Here is a 22,195-nt window from a genome sequence, read left to right as displayed (position 1 = left end):
GCAATCCTATGGGAACTACTGTGTTCTTCATTTCTACGGGGTCCTTTATCCATGCGAGGCAGACTCCATACTATAGGTTCTTAGAAGAAAGGAAATAATGTTGACACTTTCTTTAAATTCACGTTCCCCTTTATTTTATATATCCTCTTACTAAAAATTATAAAATAACAAAGTTTGATTACAATCTTGAACGCATCTATCTTATCGAATTTCAAACAAAAGATACCAAAGATACATGCTTTATATTTGTACTTACACTAAAATTGACACGATAGGTACAATTATGTGAGTGGGGTTCGTGTTGTTTATTCTTTAGTTTTCTATGTTGTGTCGTGTGTGCTGTTGGTTGTTTGTCTTTTTCATTTTTAGCCATGGCGTTGTCAGTTTGTTTTCGATTTATGAGTTTGACTGTCCCTTTGGTATCTTTCGTCCCTCTTTTAAAACAAAGTGGATGATGTCAGCTTCCTGATTGTAAAGTTTTCATTTCTATGTAGCGCATGTATATTGCGTGCTGATTTCCAAATTGATACGATATCCAAGAGAACGCATATCTTTTCATATTTTAATTGATGCTTAATACAAGAACGCTATTTGAATCAAGGATTAATAGTGGTTTAGTTGAAGTCTTTTCTTCAAAAAATTATATGAAGCCACCATGAGTTTGTTGAATGTTATGTAATATCTGTGTCAAAAGATTGACCATGGATAAAAAGTAAAATAACAAAAACATCCGAACTCCAAGGACGATTTAAAACGGAAATATATTAACAAATGCAAACTAAAAGCTCAAGCACATCAAACGAATGGCATACATGTTCTATTTGTAGTAATCCGAATCCCGTAATATCTTCGTCAATTGTGACATTGCAGAACGAGATTTATTACCGAATATGTAATTACCATGAAAAACTTGGCGGCAGCCACTAGTGGAATACGATCTGCTTACCAACTTTTCTTAGCACCTGAGAACACACCAAATGGTTGGTAGGGTACGAACCCTAGTTGCCCAGTTTTAAATTTTTCAGTAGTGTTTTGTGGACTTGTTTTGTCTTTTCGTCAGTTTTCGTTTTTCGATATTGCGTCGTTAGTTTCTCTTCGACTTTTGAGTTTTCTCCTTCGTATATTGTTTTTTTTATGAATTTGTTTCTCGTAGTAATTATTGAAAAGATATTACATGTTTTTTTGTTGTTTATTCTTTCCCTTTCTGTGTCTCTCGTTCCATTTAACACACTAAGTCCAGTACTGTTTATTATTTCTAATCTAGCAAAATGTCTGATAACATTCAATGGTTGGTAGAAAAACCATAAGATGTGTTATTTCCGGAAATGTGACTGCTACTTCAATCAAGTTATCAGCGATATTATAAATTGAATGAACAATAAATGCCAAATAACCATTTGAAATGTAAAAGTTTAGAAACATAATGAAATGAAACCAGTGAAATATCATCTTATATAGAAATGTTAAGTTAGAGAAACCGACAAAAAGTCGTTTATTTTGAAAGGCATATAATATTTACTTCTTATTATTTTCTTGTTATAAGTGTAGCATTGTTATGTCTTCTCTGTTGTTATATACTACTGCCTCTAATTGTAAACTTAGTTACTGCCTCGAACTATAGACGTAGTTTGAAGAACAATCCTTGAAAAAGGAGCTTATTTATGAACATTTTAACTTCAACTTTACTAATTGCATGGGTTTTAATCGAATTCTAACGGAAGATGTTTTTGACCATGATGGAATATTCAACACATTCAAAAGGGTTGTGTTTTTAACAATGGCTATCAATTACACATCAGAGTTACAAACTGCTTGGTTAATATCAATTAAAACGCTATGGAGAGTTTTCTCTCGCCTCATCGAGACGAAAGCGTGACATTTTGACTGTGCATATTCATAATACTAGTACGTTTTATAGTTAATAAAATCATTCAATTGACAACAAGCTGCTGGGCTATCTTTTATTTATAAGCAACGTTATCGTGAAACAGCGGGGAAAATAATTAAGTTATATATGCCACTTCCCTTACTCAAAATCGCCTTTGGTGACCAAGTAAATAGAAAAATGGCGACTTGGACTTTGATATTATTAATTTAATACATGAATCGAAAGTACAAAGTTGTCCACCTTGATGTGTGGGTGTTTATAGAAAAAAGCTCGTCCGGTTAATGTGGTACCAAAGTCAAAGACCCTATATGAATTCGTAGAAGAAAAACAACCCGATGTATCCTTTGTTGATAAAATTTACTCTCTGCAAGCTTTTTAAATATTGAATGTGGTGCTCTCTGAAAACTTTTTATATATTGAATGTGTTGCTCTCTACAAACATTGACTTGTCAAGGCGTTCCATCCATAAATGACCTGTTGCAAGCAGAATTTCCCACTTACCAACCATGTCCTCCATCTCATTCATGGCGAAATGCTCAACAGATACTGCTTATTTGATTTTTTTGTTTCTGTTTTATTTATTTTAGTCTAGATTATGTATGAATATTTGCCGTTGGATGTCAAACAAACAAATTAAACATAAACAAGAAGATACCAGGATTCGTTGAACGACAGACGCTCGAATCGAAAATGTGAAAAAAAGCAAAATAAATCGCTTGTTCGTTTATAAAAAAGAAATCAACAAACAATCGAAAATCCTAGACTATAGGAGCAATTTTATTCGACATGTTTCTTTATTCATATGAGGCAAACTCCCCACAGAAGGTTCTTAGAAAAAATGAATTGATGTAAGCACTACTCTTAAATTCACGGTCCGATGTATGGTAGGTGCCATCTCGCTAATTATTGAAATAACAAAGTTAATGACTATGTATAACGCATCTATCCTTTCGAACTTTAAACAAATGATAACACAGATACATGCCTAATATCTTTACTGACGTCAAAATTGACCAAAAAGGTACATTTATGTTGAGAACACATCTTTACGATAAAAGGGATATTACAGCATCATTATTGTTTTAATTTTTTTCATTTCTATGTAGCAACATTCCAGTAGCGCATGTATATTGCATGCACATCTCCAAATTGACAGTTGTTATCCATTAGTTTGATGTGTTTCAGCTTTTGATTTTGCCATTTGACTTTAGGGACTTTCCCTTTTAAAAATACTTAGAGCTCGGTGTTTTGGTGTTTTTGTAATTTCACTTTTTCCTTTCATTACGTTTTGATAGTTTGCTGCTTACAAGGAAGCTATTTGAATCAACAGTTCGTAGTGGTAAAATTGTCGGACGGCATTACCAGCTAGTTGACCGTTATGTGAAATCTGTGTCACATATGACCAGTGATTTGTTCTTATTGTAGTAGGTACTCTCATGTTCTCTTTTTCTCGATTGTAACATTGCAGAATGGGACTTATTACCGAATTTGTTATTAAAACATGACAGTGGGACTGGTGGAATAAGATCTGCTTTCCATCTTTTCGAAGCACCTAATACCCCCATATTTTTGGTAGGGAACCGTAGCTGCCCAGTTTTTATTTTTCATCTTTTGTTTTGTGGATTTGTTTGACTTTTCGTCAGTTTTTGTTTTGGTCATCGCGTTGTCAGTTTCCTTTCGACTTTTGCCTTTTAATGTCTTCTTCATATCTTTTTTTTATGAACTTGTTTCCTGTAGTATTAAGAAGATATTAAATGTATTTCTGTTGGTTTTTTTTTCTGTCCATCTCATTTCATGCAATGTACTTAGTCTTCTAATACTCATGCTATTTTGCTACCAAACGTCTTGTATCAGTGTACAGTTGTTAGAAAAAAACCTCATGTTATTTAAAGTAACCAATTTTTGTCCAACATCTCTAAGTATTTTCGAAATTTAAAATATAGAAGTGTAGTCATGTGTATGTGTTAAAGAATCAATAACCTGCAACAGTTTCACAGCTCTTTTTCTGAGAACTGTTTTGGTTCTCTTGTATTTTTGGCTTCCAATTGTTCGACTTTGAACGTTCTAGGTTGAAGGTAAATATAGAAAAGCGCGTCTGACGCACGAAATGTCTAATAACGTGTTGTTTTTATTTTAAACCAAAATGATATGTATCATTTCCGGTAATGTAAATTGCTACGTCAATCAAGTTATCAGCGCAATTATATATTGAATAAACAATAATGCCAGATAATAATTTAAAACGTTAAAAAGTTAAGAAGCATTATGGAGCGAAACCAGTGAAATTACATCTAATATAGAAAATGTTATGTTTGAGAAACCGACAAAATGTCGTTAATATTGTAAGGCACAAAAAATGGATTTCTCTAAATTTTCTCGTTATAAATTAGGCATTTGTATGTCTTCTCTGTTGTTATATACTACTGCCTCTAACTACAGACAAAGTTTGGAGAACAATCTTTGAAGAAGTAGCCTTTTTATGAACATTGTAACTTCAACTTTACTAATTGCATAGGTTTTAATTAATTTCTATCTGAAGATCTTTTTGACCATAATAGAATACTCAACACATTTTTAATGTGTTTTGTTTTGCCCAATGGCTATCAATTTCACATCAGGGTCAAACACACCTTGGTCAAAATCAATTAAAACGCCGTGGAGATTTTCTCTCGCATCATCGAGACGAAATCGTGACATTCTGACTGAATATTCATAATACTAGAACGTTTTATCGTTAATCATTCAATTGACAACAAGCTGCTGGGCTATCTTTTATTTATATGCACCATTAGCGTGATACAGCGAGGTGAAAATTCAAGTTATATTTGCCACTTCCTTAACTCAGAATCACCATTGTTGACCGAGAAAATAGAGAAACGGTGACTGAGATTGTGACTGTAATACCTGTACCGTTCGGTTAATCTGGAGTCAAAGACCTTACTTGAAGAAAAATAACACAATGCATGAAATCCTTTTAAACATTGAATGTACATATCAAGGCATCTATGATATATGACCTGTTGCAAGCAGAATGAAAATGTTATGTCTAGCATCTCATCCTAGTCGAAACTCTTTACAGAAACTGATTTTTTATTTATTTGTTTTAGTTCAGATTATGTATGATATATTTTCCGTCGGATGTTAAACAAACAAAAACATAATAAACTCATAGATACTAGGTTTCACATTTTATGCGCCAATCGCTTGTTTCGTCTACTCAAGATTTAAATTTTAACAAGTTAAATTTTGAAATAAAGTTCGAAACTAAAAATCTTTGAAGGTTCAAAATTCCGAAAGTTTATAAAATTCTTGAACTAAGTTATCCTGAAGTACACACAATCTGAGGCAAACATGAAACTGATACCGTCAAGATGTTTAATAAATTGATAAACAACATATTTCCGTTTGAAGGAAAAATGTTTAAAAAAACCAGTCGCAATCCTATGGGAACTACTGTGTTCTTCATTTCTACGGGGTCCTTTATCCATGCGAGGCAGACTCCATACTATAGGTTCTTAGAAAAAAGGAAATAATGTTGACACTTTCTTTAAATTCACGTTCCCCTATATTTTATATATCCTCTTACTTAAAATTATAAAATAACTAAGCTTGGTCACAATCTTGGACGCAGCTATCTTATCGAATTTCAAACTAAAGATACCAAAGATACATGCTTCATATTCGTACTGACACTAAAATTGACACGATAGGTACAATTATGTGAGAAAACACCTTTAAAACAAAGTGGATGATGTCAGCTTCCTGATTGTAAAGTTTTCATTTCTATGTAGCAAAATTACAGTAGCGCATGTATATTGCGTGCTCATTTCCAAATTAATGCGATATCCAAGACCATGCATATCTTTTCATATTTTGATTGATGCTTAATACAAGAACACTATTTGAATCAAGGATTAATAGTGGTTTAGTTGAAGTCTTTTCTTCAAAAATTTTTATGAAGCCATCATGAGTTGGTTGAATGTTATGTAATATCTGTGTTAAAAGATTGACCATGGATAAAAAGTAAAATAACAAAAACAACTCCAAGGACGATTTAAAACGGAAATCTATTAACAAATGCAAACTAAAAGCTCAAGCACATCAAACGAATGGAATACATGTTCTATTTGTAGTAATCCGAATCCCGTAATATCTTTGTCAATTGTGACATTGGAGAACGAGATTTATTACCGATTATGTAATTACCATGAAAAACTTGGCGGCAGCCACTAGTGGAATACGATCTGCTTACCAACTTTTCTTAGCACCTGAGAACACACCAAATGTTTGGTAGGGTACGAACCCTAGTTGCCCAGTTTTTAATTTTTCAGTAGTGTTTTGTGGACTTGTTTTGTCTTTTCGTCAGTTTTCGTTTTTCGATATTGCGTCGTTAGTTTCTCTTCGACTTTTGAGTTTTCTCCTTCGTATATTGTTTTTTTTATGAATTTGTTTCTCGTAATAATTAATGAAAAGATATTACATGTTTTTTTGTTGTTTATTCTTTCCCTTTCTTTGTCTCTCATTCCATTTAACACATTAAGTCCAGTACTGTTTATTATTTCTAATCTAGCAAAATGTCTGATAACATTCAATGGTTGGTAGAAAAACCATAAGATGTGTTATTTCCGGAAATGTGACTGCTACTTCAATCAAGTTATCAGCGATATTTCAAATTTAATGAACAATAAATGCCAAATAACCATTTGAAATGTAAAAGTTTAGAAACATAATGAAATGAAACCAGTGAAATATCATCTTATATAGAAATGTAAAGTTGGAGAAACCGACAAAAAGTCGTTTATATTGAAAGGCATATAAAATAGACTTCTTATTATTTTCTTGTTATAAATGTAGCATTGTTATGTCTTCTCTGTTGTTATATACTACTGCCTCTAATTGTAAACTTAGTTACTGCCTCGAACTATAGACGTAGTTTGAAGAACAATCTTTGAAAAAGGAGCTTATTTATGAACATTTTAACTTCAACTTTACTAATTGCATGGGTTTTAATCGAATTCTAACGGAAGATGTTTTTGACCATGATGGAATATTTAACACATTTAAAAGGGTTGTGTTTTGAACAATGGCTATCAATTACACATCAGAGTTACAAACTGCTTGGTTAATAACCATTAAAACGCTATGGAGATTTTTCTATCGCTTCATCGAGACGAAATCGTGACATTCTGACTGAATATTCATAATACTAGCACGTTTTATCGTTAATCATTCAATTGTCAACAAGCTGCTGGGCTATCTTTTATTTATATGCAACATTATCGTGAAACAGTAGGGAAAAATCAAGTTATATATGCCACTTCCTTATCTCAGAATCACCATTGTTGACCGAGTAAATAGAGAAACGGTGACCAAGACTGTGACTGTAATACCTGTACCATGCGGTTTATCAGGTATCAAAGTCAAAAACCTTACTTGAAAAAAATAACACAATGCACGACATCCTTTTTAAACATTGAATTTACATATCAAGGCATCTATGATATATGACCTGTTGCAAGCAGAATGAAAGTGTTATGTCTTGCATCTCATCCTAGTCGAAACTCTTTACAGAAACTGATTTTTTTTATTTATTTGTTTTAGTTCGAATTATGTATGATGTATTTGCCGTCGGATGTTAAACAAAAATATATTTAATAAACTCAAAAATTAAAAAAAATTTAACAAGTTAAATTATGAAAACAAGTTCGAAACTAAAAATAATTGAAGGTTCAAAATTCCGAATGTAATCATACGAGGCAGACTCCATACTGGAGGTGTTTAGAAAAAAGGAAATGATGTTGACACTTTCCTTAAATTCACGTTCCGCTATATGGTAAATATCCTCTTACTAATAAATTTTACAAATAACTTAGGTTTACGACATGTTGAACGCATTTATCCCATCAAAATTCAAACAAAAGATACCACAGATAACTGCCTCACATTTGTACTGACACCAAAATTGACACGAGCGGTTGAGAACACACCTTAAGGCAAAACGGATGATTTTAGCTTCCTTAGTGTAAACATTTCCTTTCTTTACGGCAAGATTTCAGTAGCGTTTTTATATTTCGTGAACATCTCCCAATTGCTACGATATCACAGATCATGCAATCTATTTTATAATGAATTGCTGCCTATACGGAAGCTATATTAATCAAGGGTTCGTAATGATGAAGTTAAAGTCTTACTTTTGAAAATTCGTCGGAGGCCATCATGAGTAGATTAATTTTTTATGTAATATCTGTGTCGAAGATGACCATTGATAATATGTAAAATAACAAAACTACCGATCTCCAAGGAAAATTCAAAATTGAAAGTCATTTATCAAATGGCAAAAATAAATGCTCAAAGACATTAAACGAAATGAAAACATGTTATGATTGCCGTCCAGTCGTCCTCGATTGTGATATTGCAGAACGAGATTTATTACCGAATTTGTAATTTCCATGAAAAACTTGGCGACAGACACTAGTGGAGTAAGATCTTCTTACCAACGTTTCTTAGCACCTGAGATCCCCAAATTTTGGTAGGGCACGAGCCCCAGTGGCACAGTTATTCGTTTTTTTCTGTAATGTTTTGTGGACTTGTTTGTCTTTTCGTCAGTTTTCGTTTTCGATCTTGCGTGTTCAGTTTCTCTTCGACAATTGATTTTTTCTCCTTCGTATCTTTTGTTTCTTTTGTGAATTTGTTTCAGGTAGTAATTATAGAGAAGTTATCAAATGTATGTGTGGTGTTATTTTTTCATTCCTATTCTGTCTCCCTCTCTCGTTCGATTTAATAAAATAAGTCTACTAATACTCATTATTACTGATCTATCACTACGCCTTGAAGCAGTCAATGATTATTAATGAAAAAAAACGTTATGTGACTTAAAAGAACTAATTTGTGTCCCACTTCTCTAAGTATATTCGAAATCTTAACTGTAGAAGCGTAGTAATATTGGATTTGTAAAAGAAAAATCAATGCGTTTAAGCAATTAAGAGCTAGGAAAACATTACTTGCAGCACTGACAACCACACCTTCCGTAAAACTATGTGTGATATTAAGCGACAGTAGCTATAGGCTATTGGGAAATTATATTCATGACAGTTCTTAATACAATAAATCTCATTTTTGTCAGTTAATGTTACGATGAAAATTTCCTTTTATCAGTTCATGTTATAAGCTACTTACATTGTCATTACTTTGGTAAATATTGGTTTTTTTTACAAGATGACAGTTATTCCGGTATATATGATCATAAACATTGGACACTATGAGGGTTTACTACACAATTCAATCAATTCGTATCAACCTAATTGTGAAAAGAAAGAAAATACCAGTAGGATCAATCATCTATAAGCCAAGCAAAGAAAATACCAGTAGGATCAATCATCTATAAGCCAAGCAAAGAAAATACCAGTAGGATCAATCATCTATAAGCCAAGCAAAGAAAATACCAGTAGGATCAATCATCTATAAGCCAAGCAAAGAAAATACCAGTAGGATCAATCATCTATAAGCCAAGCAAAGAAAATACCAGTAGGATCAATCATCTATAAGCCAAGCAAAGAAAATACCAGTAGGATCAATCATCTATAAGCCAAGCAAAGAAAATACCAGTAGGATCAATCATCTATAAGCCAAGCAAAGAAAATACCAGTAGGATCAATCATCTATAAGCCAAGCAAAGAAAATACCAGTAGGATCAATCATCTATAAGCAAAGCAAAGAATTCAACTTGACCAACAAGAAAACAAATACAAAACTGACAGTGTCAACTGATGCTCGTCAAAATTTTATTTTAAGGATTCCAAATATCACTGTGGCTTGAAGGACAAATGAGTGACTTTTCCACAAAAATCTATAAGATCCCATGTCGTTCAATATTTCCATGACAATTATTTTAGTTTTTCTACTTTGACATTCTTATTTTCAAATCCGGAGAATTCACACTTGATGCATGATGCTAGCTTCTGTAGATTCTTTCTTGAAGGACATTTGTATTAACAATCACAAATAAACAAAACAACAAAAAGAAGGAGAATCTGTCGTCTTTGTTTGTTTTAAATCATTTTTTCCGTTGTTTTCCTCTTATAGTTGATGTGTTTTCCTATGTTTTAGTTTAAACCTGGATTTGTTTTTTCTCAATCGATTATGTCTTTTGAAAAGTGGTATACTACTGTTGCCTTTATTCGAAGTATAAATTAGGCCGTTGGTATTTCACATTTGAATCATTTCATTTCTTTATGATGACACATATGATGATTGCAACATCCAATATGGCAAACTCATATCTGTAAGCAGTAACATACCTACTGCCCAATCGTTTTGTTATGTACTCATTACACGTACTTCTTCAACAGAGATTTTTCTACGGTTTACACTACTATTACACATTGTCGATTGAAAGAACGAATACATTTTTTCACCACATCTTTTTCTACAAGAATGGAAATCGGAAAGCAAATCCACAAAATATGAAATCATCTAAATGCTGGACAGATTGATTATCAACATCTTTGCCGAGAGTAAATGATTGAAAGTTTAATAGACAGTCGGTATCCCAATGGGTTCTAATTATGCATCATTGCTGGCTGACTAGTGTTGTTATAATATGATGCATTCATACAAAACCTCCTCAAAAATAAAAGAATAAATATAATAGATTTCACAATCTCGGATATATTGGTATGTCATGTCACTCATTATTTAATAAACTCCATATCAGTGAGTACATACATCTCATATATCTCCCAGCAACTGATGATTGAGGATACTAACGAAACTAGAAGGTCTGCTTCATATCTTTATGTTTTTATTTATATTGATAAATACCGACGACTTAGAATCTATACTAAAACTGTAGTTTTAATGTTCATAGTGACGTCCATTATCACTGAACTAGTATACATATTTTTAAGGGGCCAGCTGAAGGACACCTCCGGGTGCGAGAGTTTCTCGCTACATTGAAGACCCATTGGTGGCCTTCTGCTGTTGTCTGCTCTATGGTTGGGTTGTCGCTTTGACACATTCCCCATTTCCTTTCCCAATTTTATAGTGTCTACTTCCAACTTCTTAGCAGTAATATTTCCGCTTTTCAATTATACTGAATTGATTTTTATAAGATGATATAATACACTTATGCACCACTGCTGGTGGACGTTTCGTCCCCGAGGGTATCACCAGCCAAGTAGTCAAAACTCCGGTGTTGACATTAATACCAATAATGTGGTCATTTTTTAAAATTTCCTGTTTACAAAACCTTAAATTTTTCGAAAACCTAAGGATTTTCTTATCCCAGGCAAAGATTTCCTTAGCCGTATTTGGCACACATTTTGGAATTTTGAATCCTCAATGCTCTTCAACTTTGTACTTGTTTGGCTTTATAAATATTTTGATATGAGCGTCACTGATGAGTCTAATGTAGACGAAACGCGCGTCTGGCGTACTTATTTTATTTGGTTGACCGATAATATAGGTATGTGTCTCTACTTTTTCGCACCCTTAGATCTATAAATGCCAGGATAGTCGTAAAATCTGTAAATTTACCAATTTTGTCCTACTCCCAAATGAGAGATGTTGACTGAGTGAGAATTCTGATGACGGAAAGTGCACGCATCGCAGGAGACACTTACCTTGTTCACACAAACGGTTGAGGGCCTTCTGGAGTACTTGATGCTAATTATATCGCATTTTTTTGTTATCTTTTGTGATTAGTAATGCAGTTCATTTCTGTTTGCTAAAATGAATTTTAAGAAAAAATATTATCTAAACAGTTCAGTAAATAAACAAAAAATACCGAACTCCAAGGAAAATTCAAATTGGAAAGTCCCTTATCAAATTGCAAAATCATAAGCTAAAACACATTAAAAAAAATGGAAAACAACTGTCATATTACTGACTTGGTACAGGCATTTCAGTATGTAGCAAATGGTAGATTAAACTTGGTATTATAACTAGGTAAACTTCCCATTTGTTCTAAAGCACCAACTGAATCGAATATGCAAGTTTATAGTGATTATTTAAAATGGGTCGAATACGATCAAGGGTGAAACATCACAAAGTCACAAAAAAGATAGATTTGAAAGATCAGACAGTTGCATTTGGACGGTTTGTACTTCCAGAGCCGAACAATACAGGTAATTAATCTCATCAGCAATCATTTATGAATCTTGATCTTCAAAGCGAAAATAGGGTATACTAAAATTAACTTCAACATTCTGTGTTGTGTTTTTATATTGAGAAAGGAACATGTCTACTTTTCTACTGTAACATACTTCTCTTCACGACAGGAGAATGCACAATTAAGGACAGGTTTTTCCATTACATCTATAAAATAGTTGATTAAATAAACTTAAGCATAAGATAAGCTCGTCTTAGAATATGTCTTTCCTTTAGACAAATAACAATATGCACGAAAATAATAATTGATACTTATGCTTCTCTGTTATACAAAGCTGAATTTTTAAGTAGCTAAAAAAAAATGTTAAAACAAATTAATTTCTGGAAACCTTGAAAGTGAGAACAGGCAATATTTCTTGATTTAAATTTTTCTGATTAACGCTTTGTATCGTTAAGAATTACAAGCACGTTATCATTGTCAGTTTAAATCAGAAAATTATTTCGGGTAATTATGTGCTAATAAACTCTTTGTTATGAATCACACGTCTGGAACCAATCTGTGGTCATATGAGATGCATGTTCTTAATGACGGTCATTCACATCTGACATAATTAAAGGAAGTACAGGCTTTACTGGGATATCTTTTTAAATATATACACTTTATATGCATGTACTGATATTATGTTGCTACACATGGAAAAACAAATTGACAATTGGAAAATTGGAATAAATATCATTGATTGTTTTGTAAGATTTTCACATTTTACCAACTCTAGCTGACAATTTCTTGTTGTAAGTCAACATACATGATGTACTAAACTGTGTTAACATAAGTGGTATCTTTTTGCAGCACCAGATGAACATTTCGACAATTGATATCTATTCAGTGATGCTCGAGGAAAAAGTATTTTAAAGTCCAAAATAAAGGCAACAGTAGTATACCGATTGTCAAAAGTCATTAATCGATCGAGAGAAAAAAATCCGGGTTACAAACTAAAACCAAGGGAAACACGTCAACTTTTAAAGGAAACAACAGAATACAACATAAAAACAAACGACAATGCAACATACATAGAAACGAACTATTAGATAGCAACTGCTATATTTCTGACTTTGTATAGGATATTTAACATCAATAAATAATATAATAATACATTTCCCTCTGGCATCTTTCTCCCTCTTCGACATGTAAAACCACAGAATAACAACAAATAACAATAGTTAATTTCGGATAGTTAACGAAAACAGCTTAAATTACAAGAATATTAATATAGAATTGTGTTAGTAATCGTGCAACCAACTATGTCGGCCTTTTTTCATAATCAAACTGTGTAAAACAAATAAATCCTGTGCACATAGTTACTTTAAACTAAAATCATACAAATGAACAGGTGATTAATTATCTTTACTTTGAAAATAAAACTACAAACGATAAGACACAAAAAAATATTCGATCAAAATTACAAATAAAACTTCGTAATTAAATACACGAACGCTGGATAAGCAAATACCAAAACACGTCTTAAAGCAATGCGAATTCAAACTCAGCAAAACAGTCATATTCATATAGGTCCCGTTTTGTATTCAAAACACCAGACGACGAAAATGGTAGACTACAATCTAAGACAAAGAAAACATGTCCTTAGTTAGTTTAGACACAGACACATCGTATGGACCAACCAATTCGTGATGGTGTCCATAAAATTTATGGATTATCATTTTTTATCTTTCCTCCTCGTAACTTTTTTGAAATAGTTTCTGCGCAAGGAGTGCAGTCCTGTATATCCTGTATATGAAGTCCGTATAGTGTGAGCATAACGTATCAACTGAGCGTATGTTACTGCTGAGAAATTGAAAATTGATAATTGGGAACTTGAAATCGTCCCGTTTGTCATTTATATTAGTGTGCAGTCGTTAGTCTGTTTCAATATTGAGAATGATATCAAGGTATGAAGCAGTCCTTCTAGTATCACTAGTATCCTTCACTGGGATATATGAGATGTAAGTACTGCCTTAATTATGGGATTTTCATTGAAAGCACACCATTAATATATCCAAAAGTGAAATTAAAGAATTTCGGAAGGTGCTGTTTCTGTTTGTCTTTTAGAAGGTTATGATTAAAAAAAACGCATCATAGGTACCAGGATTGAAATTTTATATTTGCGCCAGACACGCGTTTCGTCTACAAAATAATAAATACTCGCGAATAAAAAATGATAAAGGCCAAAATAAGAACGAAGTTGAAGAGTATTAAGGACCAAAAAAATGTCTACATTTTCCCTAAGATTGCTCAGGTAATCTATTCCTGAGGTAGAAACGCCTTAGTATTATAAAATGTCCAAGTTTTGTAAACAGTTTATTCATAATTATGACCATATTAATGACAAGTCATGTCAATACAGAAGTGCTGATCACTGGAATGAATTCTGCTTCATACGAGTACAAAAACGAATCGGCCAGTAGGAGTACATATAAGTACACATTGGAATATCGACTGTCTGTTCAAAAAATTAATCCTCTAAATTTATCAAATATAGTGTCGACCAAAAAGTCAAGAATTTTGATAATATCATTTTCAGTATATATTCTGATAGAATCAGTGTGGTTCTTCACAAAATAACTATTATGATAACCAAAAACAAGAAAACTTATATAAATTTTTAAGAGCTAATAGAATCGAAAGGACAAACACTAAATCCAAACATGGAAAAGGAATGGCCGAACTACGCACGAGGGATATATATCCCTTGATAAAAGGAAATGTATTGACTCGAGGACTAACAGTTCTTCAGCAAAGGTATCAAACCAGTCGTAGTAATGTCATTTAATGGTACAATTTAACTACTTAAGATGAACATTTTGCTTATAGACCACTTTCGTGTTTTTTCGTTGTGTTCTGTCAATTGTGCGCGCCTTTATGGCGTCCTTTACAAGATAATGGGGTCCGCCTATATCCATGAACTATAAACGGTCATTGTGCGAGATAAACTACAAATAATGTGTGTTCCGTAGCATAATCCCTCGTTAATCCTGCACAACCTAGACTATAAAAGCAAATGATACAACTACAATTTTTATTTAATTTTCTGATAAGACATAAAACTTTGCTTTTAAATCATAATAACACGATACTTTCACGGCTATAAAAATATAAAAATATTTTGTCAATGTCACGTATAGACATTTCGCTGTATTAACCTTCATATTGGATATTTATATCTTTATCTCACTGTCAATGTGTTTGTAGATTGTTAAACACGTGAAATACAGGCAGAATAATTTAAGAATGTTCGTGCGTTATTGAATAGAATGCCCTAATGCGATTATGATATTATCACCTGGTAATCTCGTTCCTGACAATTTTATCACAATTACTCATTTTAGCACCTTATTCACACTATCTGATATAAAATACAAAATACATTAGAGAGAGTAATGTCTACTAATAGATTCATCCAGCTCAGAACATAACACTTATAAAACGAATTATTTACAACACAAATCAATATTCATGACAATAGTAAGAACCTAATATAATTTAGACATGCTGAATCCTTTTCGACTGACTTTGGAGGCATTTCAAAAGAACATGTACCCACCAATGGATTGTTTTTAGAAAAGGGTAAATTTACAAAAATACCGAACTCCAAGAAAATATCAAAAAGTTAATTCTCAAATCATTAGAAAATCCAAAAAAACACACACACACACCAAACGAATGGAAAACAACTGTCATATTCCTGACTTGGTACATGCATTTGAGACAGTTTACAAATTATTGTTTCTATCGAATATGATGTCATAAAAACACTGTGTTACTGATTTTAGTTAAACAATTAAACAATGATATTCTGTACTACTTCTATGTATGAAACAACGAGTCGAAACCAAGGATGCAGTCTTAATCCCATTAAAAATACAAGTTAACAAAAAAAGTAAAATAACAACAATACCGAACTCTGAGGATAATTTAAAAATCATCCCTTCGTAAATTTTAAGGACGCCATCACGAATTGGTTCACCGTTATGAAATAAACGTTTCACAGATTATACCAGTATGTTCCTTAAGATGTAACTACAATCCTCTTCCATTTCATAATTGTGAGCTATCAAATTAGATTATTTACCGTATTTGTTATAACATGAGCAACACAACAAGTGGCACAAGTGGAGCAGGATCTGCTTACCTTTCCGGAGCACATGAGATCACCCCAGTTTTTGGTAGGGTTCGTGGTACTTATTCTTTAGTTTTGTATGTTGTGTCGTGTGTACTTTTGTTTGTCTGATTGTCTATTTTCATTTTAACCCATGGCGTTGTCAGTTTATTTTCAATTTATGAGTTTGACTGTCCGTCTGGTATCGTTCGTCCCTCTTTTAAAACGGTGAGTCCTTGATCAAATAACAAAATCAAAAGCTCAAACAAACCAAACATATGGATAACAACTGCAATATTTCTAACTTGGTTCAGGTGTTTTTTTATGTAGAAAATTGTGTATTAAACCTGGTTTTATAGCCATGTTAAAAAATTAAAAAGAGTTATTTGGCATGTTTTATGCATCGCGTGAAAAGTATATGCATGAGTACTAAAACCACTCGTTTTTACCTATTATAACTATTTATCTTATTCACACATTGTTCTCAATATGATGGAATTATAGGCAACTGTCATACAAGTGAGAGGTTTATACAGCTATAAAACCAGGTTAAATCCACCATTATCTACTTAGTAAAATTCATGAACCAAGTCAGAAATATGACAGTTGTTATTCATTCGTTTGATGTGTTTGAGTTTGTTTTTTAATTAATGACTCTCCGTTTGAAAACATCCCCGGAGTATTGTATCATTGTTATTTTACCTTTTCGTTTCCAAAAGACTCAAAAAAAATAGTGGCCAAATGAAGTTTGAAGTTAAAGAACATGTAACTGCCAACATTTCGAGCGGTTATCTCAAATACGGCTAAGGTAACATTTGATTCATAATTATGACCATAAGTAGTGTTTTTATTTTTCTAAATGGTATCATAAAGTGTTGCTTACTTTCTGTATTTGTTAATTTTGTTCTGTTCTGTGTCGTTATGTTGTTTCGTGTCGATGTTATTCTGTTTATAGAAAAGCTTTTTGTGGGATTTTTATTATTTTATTTTTTAGGGTGTCATAATTAAGAGATTTCTTTTAGCATACAACATATTTGATTTACCTCTAAAGTACTTACGTAAAAGATCACATGTACTAATTGTATGATGTTGAATTATGACTTACACGCACATTATTTGATCAGTTACCTTAAACGGAATGTGGAGATTTGATCACGAAATGTATATGTTTATATCATTTTTTTTTCTTCCTTGTAGGTGAATAAGCTAGTCATTAAAATTGCTATCCTCTCATATTTTTTAATCAACAGCTAAAATACTGTTGACAGGAAAGACAATAAAAATAAATCAAAGATTAATCTCATGACATTCAGTTTTAGTATAAACTCGCCAATGTCATTTAAGGCGTATATAATATAGGGAATCAATTTTGAAATGTTAAATGTAAATAGGTATCAACTGTCATTACATACATAATTAAATTACAAATTAAAAGTATAAAGTTTATTATTCGTGGTGACATTTGTAAGCAATCACCTTATCATCAATTGTTTCGGTAAACTTCGTTCGAATTCTGTTACATTGTGAAGAAGAAAAGTATTTAATCTAAACCTTCACATTCATAAATATAATTTTGTTTATTACAAACAATTCATTGCTTTTGCATTAGTATTAAGAGAGGATACTAGAGGGACAGTCAAACTCATTAATCAAAAATAAACTGACAACGCCATGGCTAAAAATGAAAATACAAACAGACAAACAATATTGCACATGACACAACACAGAAAACTAAAGAATAAGCAAAACGAACCCCACCAAAAAAAATAGATAATCCAAAGCCAATGTTGTATAACTATGTATGAAAATAGTAATTTCTTAACTGCAAACTAAAAAAAATTTGAATATCTTCCTTACAAATCCCCTGAAGTCAAAGATTTGTTTTCAAAGATATTTTTCATCAAGTCATATTCTATTGATATAAATTTATATTTGGACTCTGCTTTACCAAAACGGAATACTTGCTTTTTAATTGTACATAGAATGAAACGAGAATTTAAACAACCTCTTCAGACTAAATCGGTTAGAACAAAAACATTCAGAACACCCACGAATCAATTTGTATCAATATTGAATCACACGTCATTTATAGCAGTACAGTTCAGTTGGCTGCACTTCAAACTATTTATATGAATAAAAATAAAATATGTGATAAATGTTTTGTAGACTGTTGTTTGTCCTTTGGTTGTTTTGTTTTCCAATGGCTTTGTTAGATTATTATAGACTTATACAAAATAACAGATCATTTATTGAAATCAACCTAGCTGTATCAATAATATTAAAAACTGATCATGTCATCATGTTTATTTTTTTTATCACATTTTATCAAGTTGTATTGAACATTATTATCATACTTGACTTTTTATACTAATGTATGCAATGTATATGTTTGCATTTTGTTTCATTTCTCATGATGAGGGCCTCAGGGAAGATTAGGTATATAACTAACTGTGTTACCCTCTTAAAATAAAGTATTGTTGTTCTTGTTGTTGTTGTTCCTTTGAGATCTGCCTGGTCTATTTGACATACTGGAATTTAGACTTTTAAAAAATGTAAATCCCTGTTTGAAATGCTTACAAATTTGATCATTCTTTTACAGTCAGTATCAAAATTTAGAAAAAAGTAGAGAATAAAGCTAAAATACATTATGGTTTCAATAGTTATAAAAGGTACCATGCTTATAATTTAATACACCAGACGCGCGTTTCGTCTACATGAGATTTATCAGTGACGCTCAGATCAAAATAATTATAAAGCCAAACAAGTACAAAGTTCAAGAGCATTGAGGACCAAAAAATCAATTGTTTAACAGTTATCCCAGCCAATTAAGCATCAGCAATTCAAATACTTCGAACTTTTTTGAAAAATCACTTAATTGCACATGAATATCAAGAAACTAATGGTTAACTATAACTTAAGTGAAACAGGCGGGTAACAGGTATTGTAAGAACATTAAAAAGTTCTTAAACCAAGGTGATTTACAGTACATTTAATTTTCCGGTTCCGTTTTTATTTTTACAATTAGAAACAATCCAAATAGACTGGAGCTTTTTTCATATTCATTAATTCCTAAATAAGGGTATTATCACCCTGATACATGATTTGATGAATATTTTTTTTAAGGATTGGCAAATTTAAAATGTCTTCAGTCAAGCATGTTTGAACATGCACAGGGGATCTATTTTACGAACGTCTATGTAATCATTGTGGCCACTTAACATTTCAATGTGTGGCTCAATATCTGAAAGACCAATTGGTAAAATAGTATTCTAACGACATAACGACTACGAAAGTACAGAATTTATTGATTATGTATGTGTAGGAAAAAATCTAAATAGCTTTGCCGAACTCCATGGAAAATAGAAAACGTACTGTTCTTTATCAAATGGGAAAATCAAAAGTTAAAACACTTCAAACGAATGGATCATTGGAACTGTCAAATTCCTGACTTTTTACAAGCTATTTTTTGTGTAGAAATTGTGGATAAAAACTGGTTTTATAGATAGGAATGATATCATAAGATAATTTTGTTTCAAAATTTTAACTAAAATTTAAAAAAAAAATTGTTGTTAAGACACTGACTGAATTTATTATATATAAACGCAATCTGTTAAGGACATTTAGTCAGCTATTTGTTTTGGTAAGAAACACCGGTTTCTCAATTGCTACTTAAGCGAGATAGCTGATTGAAGTATTGACTTAATTAATGTATAAACATCTTATATATAACGGTCTGTTTCCTCAGTCTAATGACTTACCTAATAAAGACTTTATGAATGATGTGATTCATTTAAGATACTTTTAAAAAGTATTATTTCAAGCCTAAGGTACTGTTGTTCTTATCTTAGAAGGACATTAAAAGGTTTATTTTGAGAGAAGCTAAGCTCTACTTTTGAAAATAAGGGATTGTATTATACTTGATACTCTACACTCCTTGTCAATAATTGGCGTTTCTGTCAAAACATTTGTTTTAATAATCCTTCAACTTGACAGCAGCTCAAACCGGGGGAGTTTTCAAGGGTACGAAAGTCAATGTGATATAGTTTTGAATTCACTCTGGTATAAATATCTGTATTTAGTCAACTACATAATGTATCTTTCATGCATCAATAGTATATCCATTAAGAATTCAAATCATTCTCTAAACTAGTCACTCTAAAGCATTAGAAAACAAAATCAACAAAATTTTAAATGTAGGCTAATGTTTCTTAAACACATTTGACAGGTTACAAATACCTTGCGTGAAGCATTAAGAAATCCTATTATCATACATCTGAAAATGAGATAATTGGGCGTAACTAAACCTTTTATTCGCATATGTCATCTTGACACTTTGTTATTATAAATAATTATTAAGTTACTGCAGCTCGTTGGGAATCTGAACTAGTAGAGTTTCTCATAGTAGAAAACTATGAAATTATAAAAAAACATATCTTAAAATTCAGATTAAGCTCAATGAATAACTACTACTTTTTGGAATTTAAAACTTATGTTTTTTTGTTATTAGATGGATGAATGATAAAATTCCCCTGTATTGGTTCTCTTTCGGGATAAAAGTATAAGCATGATCAAATCCAATATAAAAATTAAACATTAGAGTATCTATATCATTTACGTTTCAAGCAATCATTTAGCATATTTCTACGAATTTGAAAAGTTTCTTAAAGCTGCATGTTGCTGTTAGAGGCAATTTGAAACACAATGTCAATTTCACATGCTTCGAAGGACATCGTTTGCCAAAACATTTTTTTTTTTGGGGAAATACTTTTTTTATATTTTCTACCAACCTATTTCGGTAAAGGTAATGGATGTACTTCAAATACATTTTCGGGATAAATATTTAAAACTTGATTTGGCATTACTTCTTTCCTATTTTCTGTTTCCTTCATAACAAGTTCTTTCATTAATGCATTGGTATTTTTTGTGTATAAAGGTAAAACGTGCTATTTTGCCATTTCATAATCCGTTCAAATGGACAAACTGTATGCTTTGGAATATCATCCACGAAATCAAAGTAATGCAGGGGCAGTTTTGCATAAAACTAGGTCAAGATCATTAATGATTTTCTAAATTGGTCATCGATCTTAATATGTAGCAATTAATTTGCAATGTGTTCAATTGTGTTCTTAAGACAATATAGAAGAAGAACTGGTAAATCAATCTTTTCTGAAAACGAAAGGTAAACACAAAATAACTACTTGTAAACCAAGAGAAGAAAAAAAGAAGAAATATTGAAATGTCCTAGATAAAGGCAACAGTAGGATACCGATGTTCAAAAGTCATAAATCAATTGAGATAAATAAATCCGGGTAACAAACTAAAACCAAGGGAACACACATCAACAATCAGAGGAAAACAACAAAACAACAGAACACTGAAGTGTTACACAAACAGATGCATATGAAATAAAACAAATGACAAAATTGGTCGTACCTAAGATTAAATTTTAACTCGTATATGTCAAAAGGGTTAATTGAAAATAATCCACCGCGCTGACCACTATCAATATATATCAAAAACATAAAAAGCGAAGGAGGAAGGTATGAATTAACTGAAACAGGAAAGACATACATTCTCATTTAGAAAAACGTATAATATAAGGATCAACACGTCTTACTTGACACATTTAAATAAATGTATGTAGTCAGAACATCTGACCTAATAATAATCAATATACCTTATATCTATTGTGATACAGCGTAAAGTTACTGAACATCTGACCTAATAATAATCAATATACCTTATATCTATTGTGATACAGCGTAAAGTTACTGAACATCTGACCTAATAATAATCAATATACCTTATATCTATTGTGATACAGCGTAAAGTTACTGAACATCTGACCTAATAATAATCAATATACCTTATATCTATTGTGATACAGCGTAAAGTTACTGAACATCTGACCTAATAATAATCAATATACCTTATATCTATTGTGATACAGCGTAAAGTTACTGAACATCTGACCTAATAATAATCAATATACCTTATATCTATTGTGATACAGCGTAAAGTTACTGAACATCTGACCTAATAATAA

This window comes from Mytilus edulis, chromosome 4, assembly GCF_963676685.1.
Source record: "Mytilus edulis chromosome 4, xbMytEdul2.2, whole genome shotgun sequence".
Lineage (NCBI taxonomy): Eukaryota > Metazoa > Mollusca > Bivalvia > Mytilida > Mytilidae > Mytilus > Mytilus edulis.
This window is presented reverse-complemented; position numbering follows the sequence as displayed.